Below are 12,467 nucleotides of genomic sequence, written 5' to 3'. Positions count from 1 at the left end.
AATCATAGTACTTGCCTTGCAGGAATTTTGTGAAAAGTAAATGAATTAGCACTTGTAAGGGACTTAAAACAGTACCTGGAACACAGGAAGCTCTAAGATTTTATTTTATTGTCAATATTACAATAATATTTTCTGATGATACTTTTTAAATATTTGTACTTAATCCATACTTTGGGATAAATAGACTTTGTTGCTTGGCTTGGAGCCATAACTACCACAGATGACATTGTTGAAATTAGAAAAAATGTTTAGATTTTTAAAAAATATTCTTAAACTTTCAGACAGGATCTTGGTTATAAATTAATAACCATCTGTTCACATTAACTTCACAGAAGCTAAGGAACCACTGAGAGGGAAGTGAAGATGATTGGCTGCAGATGACATTAGAAAAGAATAATTTCCTGAAGCATTTGTTTGGGGTTTTGTTAAATTTAGAAATATTGAGAAGCAGAGAATAGAAAAAAGGAGGATACATTCCAAGTGATGAAAATAGCATGTGCAAAATCTTAGAGGAATGAACAAATGGAAAGCTTACAATTCAGATAAAGCTCTGCTTAAAAAAAAAAAAGGATACCTTGGCAATTAAATTTATTTTAATGGCTCTTGAATATATATTTAAAAAAAGAGTGTATAAACTCTTTTTCTTACAGTCTAGAACATAATACTGCTGTCTTAAAACCCAAACTGGGATCTAGATCCAAAAAAGAAAGTGGAGTGTATTGTCAACATCCTTTTTCCATCACAGTATTTAAAGTGGATGAAAATTGAACATATTAAAAGAGATTTGCCCTCCATTTTTCACACTGCTCTAAACTGAGCATGAACTGATGCAGGGGATCTGAGCGGTGGGGGTGGGTGGCAAAAAGCGTGTGTATTCATGACAGCAATCAGAATCAGATGCTTAATTTATGGACTCATAGCACATAAAAGGAAAAAATTCAAGCATTTACTGTAGCTGCTGCTGATTACTGACTATTCATTAAAAAGGTATTTGGCTAGTGCCAATGTAACCCCAATGTTCTTTGTAAAGAAAAAGTCTATCATGCAGTTTTCCTATAAATTATGCAGTTCCCTGTTCATTCTTCTTCAAAAACCCATGTCCTGCTTCATAATAAAGAGCTGTTTAAAGGTTCTTACAGCCTAGGGATTGTGGCTAAAATACTGAAATCACACAATTAAAGGGAAGAAAAAACTAAATTAAGCCTCCTAAAAGGTACACTGCCCAAGTTAATGCTCCCCTTGTGCCTGGGTGAAACTCACTCTGACAAGTGGGGCTAAAATGTGTGCTGGTAATTGCCTCCTTCCCCAGCACAGCTGAGCAATTGCTCTGCAACTTTGCCCTCCCAGCACATACTCATAGAATTATGATGATATGATCCCAAAATGATACCTAGACCCAAAGAGCAGTGTCTTGTAAATCCTGCAGTTAAGAAGAATAGGAAAGATTACCAAGACAACTCAGTTTTCAGCCTACTAGCATCTTTGGCTTTCACCCAGAAGGGAAAGAAACACATCCAGAATACCATCAGCACTTATGCCTTATCTTCTCTCTCTAGACAACAGTCCACACAGCCAAACACAATCCATCCACATGTTTTGGCTGCTCAGTGTCTATTCCAATTGCAAGAGCTGGAGAACATAAGAAATGGCTTTCTGGATCAGACAAATAGCTTATATCATCAGGTCATCCATGAGAAGATATGTTCATCCTCCCTGATACCAATCTCAAAAGCAGGAAGGTTAACTCTGAAACACCCCTAGATTTCTTTTCCTTAATAAAGCTAGTATGCATATAATATTGCCCCTTTTCTCCCTAAATCCTTCCTGACTTCATACGCATTTTCAGTTTTTACCGACCTCTTAAAGTTCCAAAAGCTTATAAGACCTGTTATGATAAATAATGTTTTATTTGCTTGCCTTAAAATAGCCTCTTTTTAGGGGCATGTGGGTGGCTCAGTTGACTGAGTGTCCAACTCTTGATTTCAGCTCAGGTCATGATCTCAGGATCATGGGACTGAGCCCCACATCAGGCTCCGTGCTAAGTGTGAAGTCTGCTTAAGATTCTCTCTCTCTCTCTGACTCTCTCTCTCTCTCTCTCTCTCTCTACCCCACCCCCGCGCCTCTCCCCCACTTACTCTCTCTCTCTCTCTCTCTCTCTCTCTAAACACACACAAAAAAACAAAAAACTCTTTACTGATGGCTGGCACAGTGGTAAGCACACAGATGTTTCAAGAAAAGTACATGCCAACTCGAACTAACTGGATTGGATATATGCAAGTTCTGACCCTAAAAGTAAATGTACCACCTGACTGGCTCCCCTTGACTGGATGCCTCAGGACGCCAACCTGAGTTTTTGACTTTGAAGGGGAGACAAGCACTCGATATCTGGGTCTCTTGATTTTTTAATATTGATTTCAAAAGAGATGAGACAGGATTTTCAGTGATTCCACTAGGTTAGGGAAGTGATTCTCAATGATAAAGCTGACTGAATTTCTTACAACATGGCACAAAGCCATCTGGAAAACAAATGGGCAGGTCTTGCTTCAATCTATTCCAACCTCACTCCTATGAAAAGCAAGTGTATCATAATCTCTTTGCCAATTCTTTTATCTTCAGTAGCTGTCAAGCCCTCCACATGTCCTGCTGCTCATTATTGAGAATTTCTCCTTACTTTCTATGACCAATCAAGGAATATTTAAACTCAGAGAAGGGGTTTGGGGTAGGTCATTTATAACTGTGAAACTTTGGAAGATTGTTAGAGAGACAAATTCTAAGACTACCATGGGAAAGTCACCAGAATTCCCAGACTAAATTATGTCTATCCCCAAGCCAAACCATCTGTCACCAATTAAGTGTTGAACTGCATGTATATGAGCCAATATTCAGGTTTAAAGTCATCTATGTTATAATAGTTTTCACTCTATAAGAATGTATACTGTACAGACTCACTACTGTCTTATTTAATAGCTTAGTTAAGAGGAAAACTCATAATGCTACAAGCATGCCTTGATAACATTGATTTTTTTCTCCTTCCTAAAATATCCCATCCAATTCAATGCCTGAACAATAAGATACCAGCTACTTCTGGCTCAGAAATATAGACAACATTTGACACTAATGTTCATTTTCCCTCTGCTGTAGTCACAGCTTATCGCTCCTATTTGATGGTAGGTAGACCCACTGTGTTGACTTATTCTGTTACTTATGTGACAAAGGCTGACCCACCAAGGTCAGTGTTTGGGTGTCATCCATCATGTTGCCAACACGTCTGCCATGATTGATGGGGATGATGTACTACAGGGTCTCTGACTTCTGTTACTGTCTCATTTTCTCCTCTCCACCACACTGGGACTAGAGATCTCAGGTACTGTGGCATCTCATCTAATGGTCCTCTGATTACAATGGCTCAAGAACTGGCCTGCTTTTACAGAGCAGTGGGAGACACAGTAGGGTAGGACTAGCATTCTTGTTCACTCAATAAGTGTGCTGATGTGTAGGACCTAGGGCAAGAACTCACACTGAGTTGTAATCCTTGGGTGTAAATGTGGATGATATTTACCCCAATCCATAGCCCTAATAAATAAACACATCCCAAACATTAAGCCTGGATGATGTCAACAAGCCCATTAAAGTCACCTTAAATTTTTAGCAAAGTTAGCAATAGATCAGTGAATTTTATAGCTAGAAAAATGAAAAAAAAAGGAGTAATCTTCTTGTTTTTGTAGATAATATGCAATCTTAGAGACATGATTAAAATCCTAACCCGAGGTCAACAGACACAATACTCTTGATTTTCAAGCCTCTCCTCCCGGCAAAGCTGACAGCTCCAACACAGGCCAGAGCACAGAAGTCGATTATGGGGAAAATGCAACTGGACTGTGTGTACACTTCCTCTTCATCGTCTTCTCCCTTTAATCAATAGCACACCGAGTCTCCAGCTTCTATTGAATTAGGTTTACAAAGCTTTTTTGTTCTCACCTGTCGCTAAGAAAAATCATTCATGGCATCCTGGATCTGAACTAGCGGAGACTGCATGAATCAAAAAGGTAAAAACGTTCCCTCCCTCGGGAGGCTGCCAGCTGTCTCATTGATTCAGCGCTGCTCTTGGCTGATTTGGAGGCTACCCTGGCACCAGTTCCAGAGAGCACCGTATAATAAGGTACCACAATGCAAACTGTTACCAGGGAGAAACAGAACATCTGGTCTGGAACAAAGGCAAAGTCCATTGCTAAGAAGCAGCCCGGCCTTTGGTGTCCAAACATGAATATGCTGGGGCCAGTCACCTGAAAGAGGGGGCTCCTGGGGCCAAATGCATGAAGATAACATAAAAACCATAAGGAAAAAGAATTTCTGAGAGAGAAATAACGTATTATTTTCGCACCATTTTTGTCTAAATGTAAAATGATAGTATTAAGTGGGGTGCTCTAAGAGCTATTTTTTTTTAATTCAACCAAAAACAATGGTAAAAACTGAAATTTTAAAAGGCAGAAATCAGTGTATTTGTGTCTTTCGTCTGCATGTGTGTGTTTAATGGCTGGAAGCTTCCCTTGGTATCCTGCTGTTGTAAGCAGAGCTAATGATTGGCCTCTGTTCTGTAGAAATATTTTAGCTGCCAAGGACCTATTGATGTGGGCAGGGAGTCTGAGGAGAGTAAGAAGCAGCAGCAGTAGTGACGCCTACCCTCTGCCTTCTATCACGCTGTGCAGCTCCTCCCGGAGCTTCAGAGTCTGAGGCTATCCGGGTGGCTTTACAAACCATTGTTGTTTTTGTTGTTTAAGTACTAAATAACACCTCAGAAAAGGAGAAGAATTTGACTTCCAACTGCTTTAAAATCCAGTTTAAAAAAAAAAAAAGTGCTTACCCTGTTGACAAAGCCCCTGTCAGAGTGAGAGTCATTATACTCTACATAAGGTTTGTGTACTTCATTTCTTTCTAAAGCCATCTGTCTGAATTTAATTCACTGATAATTTTATCAGGCTCCCCATGCTTTGCCTGAAACCTCTCCATTGCATTTTTTATTCTTCACAGATGTTAACTCCTTGAGTGACAGTTTCAATGCAGTTAGAATTTTGATGAAGATACACATCCTCTCTGAAGGATCTCTCTCGTATAGACGACTTGTTTCGATGCTGCACCAGCAGTTGTGCTTTCCAACAAAAGTTGTGCTTCTCCTGGGCAGAGCCAACCTACGAGCAGAACTGTATCTAGGACATTGCCAAAGAAGTCAACAGCAGTAGCGCCATCCCGGGCACACTCAATACCCATCATTTCAGATGCCTTTTTGGAAACTGGAAATCGGAATACATCTTATGGGGATATTTCCAATCTTTCTCCCTACCTGATTAGAGCATTTAATGTTATCTTTGAAAAATGCAGACCATTAAAAGATACCATAGGGGCGCCCGGGTGGCTCAGTAGGTTGAGTGTCCAACTTGGGCTCAAGTCATGATCTCGCAGTTTGTGAGTTCGAGCCCCATGTTGGGCTCTATGCTGACAACTCAGAACCTGAAGCCTTCAGATTTTGTGCCTCCCTCTCTCACTGCCCCTCCCCCACTCATGCTCTGTCTCTCTCTTTCTCTCTCAAAAAGAAACATTAAAAAAAATACTATAGACCTATTTAGAAAATTAACTTTTTGAAGGGATTGTTTCTGTCTTGTTTTTTTAAAGAGAGTCCATCTAAATGCACTTTTAGGTTGTATATAAGTAGTTTATCTCAAGTATGTTATCTAATCATTTTGAGGATAGTCTATTTTTAGTTTCCAGATTAATTTGAGAAAAAGGTCTTTGTACAGTTGATGTCACAGTCTGCTTTTAATTTTGTCCAATAAGCATTTCTAAGCATCTTTGCTGAGCAAGGTGTGATGCTGGGCACTACAGGAGGTGGATAGGAAGGTTCACAAAACATCTGCTCCCTAGGCTCTTGTGGCCCAGCAGAGAAGATGAGACACAAAGCAGACTGTGAGCAGTACAAAGTGCTACACAAACACAGGAAAGAGAGAGATTTATTTAACCAGAAACATGGGTACAGACTTCAGAAAAGAGATCAATTTTCACTTGGGCCCTGAAAACTGGCTAGGACTTTGAGGAGGAGAGATGAGAGGTTCCCAGATGCTGGGAACTCCATTTATAAGGGCATGGATGCGAAACAGTATGGAACAAGTTCTAGAACACAAAGGTCACCAGTCTGACTGGATCAGGGGGTGAATGAGGGAAGAACCCAGACACAAAGTTAGAGATATAAGGTAGAGCTGTGATTTGAAGAAAGAAATGTGCCACTGGTTCCAAAAGTGTCTGAGCAAGAATAAGACCTAAAGATAATGGCAGTCCTCTGCAGGATGAATGAGGAGGAAAGATATTAAAGACAGTGAAATGTTAGATGTGTTGTCATCAGGAGGGCAAAGAAGGTCCAGGTTTAGGGCAGATGCAGTTGGAATGAAATTCAGGGAACTTGCTCAAATACTCCAAACAAACAGATGGTTTAGATGTACTCAAATCAAAAGAAAGGAGGACTGAGCAAAGCAACCTGACCAAAGGCTTTGCCAATTTGCTTCTAAGTTAACTGTTGGTGTCCCTTGTGTTGCTGCCATTTCCCAAAGGACCCTACACATCCTTTCTGGAAGTGTCTTCCTCAAATTCATGGTTTTTAACCCCACAGGGTGCACCTTTCCTAGAAGTATAATGATACCAGGTTGATGCATGGTGTGTACAGAGCCAGCTCCTGTTCCATCTCCCTGCTCCAAAAATCCACTTAATATATTGTCCTAGGACAGAGGACATACCAGATATTAAACTGGTATGAACAAATACTATACTTGATCCTAGCCAAAAGGCTGAGAAGCAATGGTGATTATTTTTTGGCTGTTAATTTAGCACTGATGTTGCTTTCACGACAGTTAGAAAGTTCCTGACACCCATTTTGTATTTATAGACTCTCAGCTTTCACTGGAAGATACCATTCTGAAATCCTGACACATGGACAAGGAAAGAAAGACCAAGAAAACAAGGCATTGAATCCTCAGTAGCCCAGGTCGAAGCAGCATATGACAGGAGGGAATGATGGGAGAGCAAGTGTAGTGCCCTAACTAAAATAATGTAGATACCATCTATAGATTAAAGTATTAAAAATAAAGAATAAAAATGTATCCCTTAAAATTGGGGATATCGATAGTTATGATTGCCCCTCTGAGGGACAATATGATACATGATCTCTGAAGATCCTACTTGTCTCAGGACATGATTTGTGTTAACTTCACTAACCTCAAGGATGATAATGTGTGATACTAAACCAAGCCCCAGCCTAGAAAAATGGCATTTATTTATTTTTTAAAGATACAAGTATTTTATTTTTTTCCTAAGTCCTTACTTAAATTACAGCTAGTTAACATACACTGCAATATTAGTTTCAGGTACAGAATTTAGTGATTCATCATTTACATACAACACCCAGTGCTCCTCACAAGTACCCTCCTTAATCTCCATCACCATCCCCATTCCCCTCCCCCACCTCTCCTCCAGTAATCATCAGTTTGTTCTCTACAGTTAAGAGTCTGTTTCCTGGTTTGCCTCTCTTTTTTTCCCCCCTGCGTTCATTTGTTTTGCTTCTTAAATTCCACATATTAGAAAAACTGCATTTAGAGCAAGGTGTATAAATGCTTCCCAACTAGCAACTTAGGGGAGAATCTGGGTTAATATAATATGGTAGGACTGGCTGGTTCTTCACCAAAACCCAGTCTCTTTTTTTCCTGAGGACATAGCCAGATTATATTTCCTGGCCTCGAGACGGATTCTGTAACTGACTTCTGCCCAACTGCATGTGATCACAAATGACCACTTACCAGCCTGAAAATCCTCCAGCTTGATCCTCTACATTCTCTTTTTTGTCTTCTGAGGAAGTAGAGGAGCAGAGAACACCAAGTCCCCAGGGAATGATGGGGCCACAGGCAGGAAGGATGGCATGAGGAGACATTTCCAACAAACCCATATTGGAATGTGTTGGGAAGGAGAAGAACACTTTCACAAACCGTTACTGTGGTTAGCCACTGAGACTTAGGGGTTGTTTGGAACATCATTTAGCCTGCTCTGATATACATTTAAGGCTTTAGAGTCAGACAAACTTAAGCCTTTGTTTCAGCTCTGTCACTTCACTAGCTCTACAAACTTGAGCCAGTTACTTAACCTCGCAGAGCCTCAGTTCCCTTATAAGTAAAACAGAAGAAATAGGGCTGCTGTGAACATTAAATAAAATAAAGTGTATGTAAATCTACTGGCACAGTGCCTGGCAATAGAAAGCACACAATATAAGATAGCTATAATTATCATCAGTAAAAAGAAGGCATTGCTTGTGTGTTCTCATTAGCCAGCATTTAAATGGCCTTGGAGAATGGAATAAGAAGGTAGATCAGAAATGTTCCTCTCTAGTATTTTCTAGAGAAGGAAGCTACAATTATATCTTCATCTATTACCAAAGAATTACTTCTGATTAAAAGAATATCTTGTTCATCTCAAAGAATGATAAGGAAACCTAAGATTTAGAGTTGACATTCAATTCCAGTATGAAATATCTAACTCTGGCCATGATTGAATGACTGGTATGGGAAATATTCTCACTGCAACTATAAAACTTTACAGAGTATATGAGGCAATTATTTTCAAGCACTGGACAACGAACTATACAGGGCTATGATCCTTGACAGAAGGGTCACAGAAACATGTAGGGTGAGCTTCATATTGACCCCATATTTCTATCTAGGGTACTTTCTGAAGTACAGAAAGTGGTGGTCTCATTAGCCAGAGGAGACAAACTTTGGAATTTAGGGTTGCTTAAAAGGCTAGAATTTAAAGAGAAAGAGACTTGAGATGGGCAAGATGCAAAAAGTTGGATCCCCAGAACTCTGTATGGAGGTGCCCTTCATGACTTTGGCCAAGCACTAGGCTGCACTTGAGCAGGGTAAAACTCATTGAGTCCATCCAGAGAACAGTTGCTGAAGTGATTCCTCAATGAAGATATAAGAGGTTATAAAGTGCTGTGAGAATTTAGAGTTCTAGTCAGTCACAGTGGAACAGAGAGACTTCACTTAGTACCTTGGGCATTTAGTGAAGATTCCACAAAGGCCACACATTAGAAATAAGAACTGTGCCCTAGAATAAGGGAGATGCTCTAACAGGGAAAAAAACTGTACTATATCCTTTCTAACAATGTCTAAAACAACCACAATAGTGTTTCTCAACCTCAGGACTATCGAAATATTGGATCAGATCTTTCTTTGCTGTGGGGTGCTTTATCTGTGAACTATAAAATGTTCAGAAGCATTCCTGATCTCTATTCACCATATACCATCATCATCTCCAAGTTGTGACAACCAAAAATATCTCCATACATTGCCAAATGTTTCCTAGGGTGGGAGAAATTACTCCTGGTTGAGAACCACCTCTCTACAAGATCTAAGGGATCACTATGAATTAACTGTCATCCAGAAAAACTCAAAATTCAGTAAAGAAAATAGCATAATCCATAAATTATGTTTCACCCATGACATCCAGTATACATTTTTAAAAACCACTATAATGGGGGTGACTGTGTGTCTTAGTCAGTTAAGCATCTGACTTCGGCTCAGGTCATGATCTTGCAGTTCATGGGACTGAACCCATGTCGGGCTCTGTGCTGACAGCTCAGAGCCTGGAGCCTGCTTTGGATTCTGTGTCTCCCTCTCTGTTTGCCCCTCCCTCCCTCACGCTCTCACACTCTTTCAAAAATAAACATTAAAAAAAAACCCTGCTATAATACAAATAAGGGAAAAAAAGTATGACCCGAAGTGAAAAAAAAAATTCAGTTAAAAGTAGTCTGTCAGAATGATGTGGATGCTGAAATTATCATAGAAGTACTCTTAACATGCTATTATAAACATGCTCAAAGAGTTAAAGGATATGATGAATAGAATGAGTGAATACAGAATATCACTAGAGATAATAAAACTATAAAAAAGAGTGAATTGACATTCAAGAGCTGACAAATAAAATATATGAAATACATAACTCACTGGATGAGCTTAGGAGAAAATTGGACATTGGAAACAAAGGGATCAGTGAGCTTGAAGATAAGTCAGTAGAAATCACCCAAACTGAAGAACAAAGATAAATCTTAATTTTTTAAAATGAACAGCACCTTAAAAAAACAAGCAAACAAACAAGGAACAGTACCTTAGTCTACTGTGGGTCAGTAGAAAGATGTTTAACAGGCATACAATTAGAGTATCACAAGAATAGGAGAGAAAGAGATTGAAGAAATAATCATTGAAATTTCCCCAAATTTGGTGAAAAGTATCAATGCACAGATCCAAACAGCTGAGCAAACCAAAACAGTACAAGTACAATGAAGACCATACCTGGGCACATGATAGTAAGACAGTTGAAGACCAAAAATAAAGAAATATTTAAGACCACCAAAAGGGGAAAACTGATCACACACACAAGAACAATAAGGGGGATGACTCTGACTTCTCATCAGAAACACGGGTAGCCACAGGACAATGAGACAGTATCTTTAAAAATGCTAAAAAGGGGACTTCAGCTTCCAACTAAAATAGAATAACAAAACAACTTAAAAAAAAGAAAATGGGGAAAATAAAATATATGAAACAATGGTTTCAAGACACTGGATATCAGTCGACAAAGGACAGTGATCCCTGAGAGACAGGAAATAAATAAGGTGAGATTCAAAATTGTCTCATTTGCATGCCTTGAGAGTTTCCAGGCCTCTAACAGGGAGGGAGAAATCAGGCAGAGCCCATCAGACTTTCTGAATTGAGGAGATAGAGCTTAGAGCCTAGGAAAAACAAGGCAGATGGAGTCTGCAGAAAGAACAGCACAAAGAGAACCTTCAAAGTCTCCAGACAGTCTCCCTGATATTCAGCACATTCATTTGGGGAAACTTTCTGGGGGACCAGGGAATTAAAGGAACAATACCCAGTGGCCTCTCAGGACAAGGACCAGTGCCCATTATCACCAGCCAGATTGAAAAGTCACATCATTCATGGAACACTGGATAAAATACTCAAAAATATTACATTAGACATGAGGTCAAAATGATGCTCTGGTCACACATAATACAATTAAAAAAGCAAGACCCAAAATGTTCAAGCTGTTTCCAAGTAACTTAACTGCATCCTAGAACATAGCACAAGAATATTTAAATGAATATAAAAATATTCAGCAGCCAACAAAATAAAATTCACAGTATCTGGCATCCAATCTAAATTTACCATAAATACAAAGAATCCAGAATATATGACCCTTAAAGAGGAGGTAAATCAATCAATTAAAACTGACCCAGACTGAGACCAATGTTAGAATTAACAGAAAAGGACACTAAAATAATTATTATGACTATATTCCATATGTTCAAAATTTTAAGTAAAGATAAGAAATATTTTTAAAAAGGGAGATTCTCCAAAGTCAGAAATCTCGGGCAATCAAACTAGATATGAAAACAGCCATGACTGGAATGAAATCTATACCTGGTTAGTCAGTTAAGCATCTGACTTCAGCTCAGGTCATGATCTTGCAGTTCATGGGATTGAAGAGATTAGATATTAGATATTTCAGAAGAAGAAAAAATAAACACGAAGAAGTAACCACAGGGGCGCCTGTGAGGTTCAGTGGGTTAAGTGTCCGACTTCAGCTCAGGTCATGATCTCACAGTTCATAGGCTCGAGCCCCATGTCAGGCTTGGAGCCTGCTTCAGATTCTGTGTCTCCCTCTCTCTCTGCCTCTCCCCTGCTCACACTCTCTGCCCCTCCCCTGCTTGCACTCTCTCTCTCAAAAATAAATAAGCATTAAAAAAATTTTTTTAGAGAAGTAACAACAGAAATTATGCAAAATGAAACTCAGAAAAAAAATTTACAAAAATTAACAGAACATCAATCAGTGAGCTGTGGGACAACTTCAAGTGGCCTAGCATTTATGTTATTAAAGTCTCTAAAGGAAAGGAAAGAAAGGGAGGGACCCAAAAATATGCTTGAAGAAATGATGGCCATAATTTCTAAATTGATGAAAATCATAAACTCACAGATCTAAGAAGCTCAACAAACCCCAAGAACAAGAAACAGGAATTAAACTACTGAGATACATTAATCAAATTGGTCAAAACTAGTGATAAAGAGAAAATCTTAAGAGCAGCCTGGGGACAGGAGATTGGGGTGGGGAGAAAGAAAGCATGTTACATTTATAAACAAATAAACAAACAAACAAACCAATAAGGATGCGAGCAGATTTCTCACCCCAAACAAAGCAAGCAATAAAACAACGGAGCAACATGTCTAAAACACTGAACGAAAAAAACAATCTGCCAACCTAGAATTCTTACTTACTTATTTATTTATGTTTATTTATTTTAGAGAGAGGGAGAGAGAGAGAGACAGAGTGCCAGTGGGGGAGAGGCAGAGAGAGAGGGAGATAAAGAATCCGAAGCA

General features: G+C 39.2%; 1 long non-coding RNA gene and 1 other non-coding gene across 2 annotated transcripts in view; both read right to left on the bottom strand.

The window, feature by feature from the left end:
- The window catches only part of LOC122487926, an 85,675-nt gene that overhangs the window by 24,736 nt on the left and 48,472 nt on the right, over positions 1 to 12,467 (bottom strand). The gene's annotated exons all lie outside the window — the stretch shown is intronic.
- On the bottom strand, positions 6,652 to 6,842 carry LOC122488867. The gene has a single exon (XR_006298778.1). It is a non-coding gene; the product is annotated as a U2 spliceosomal RNA (small nuclear RNA).

This window comes from Prionailurus bengalensis, chromosome A2, assembly GCF_016509475.1.
Source record: "Prionailurus bengalensis isolate Pbe53 chromosome A2, Fcat_Pben_1.1_paternal_pri, whole genome shotgun sequence".
Classification (NCBI taxonomy): Eukaryota; Metazoa; Chordata; class Mammalia; order Carnivora; family Felidae; genus Prionailurus; species Prionailurus bengalensis.
This window is presented reverse-complemented; position numbering and strand designations above follow the sequence as displayed.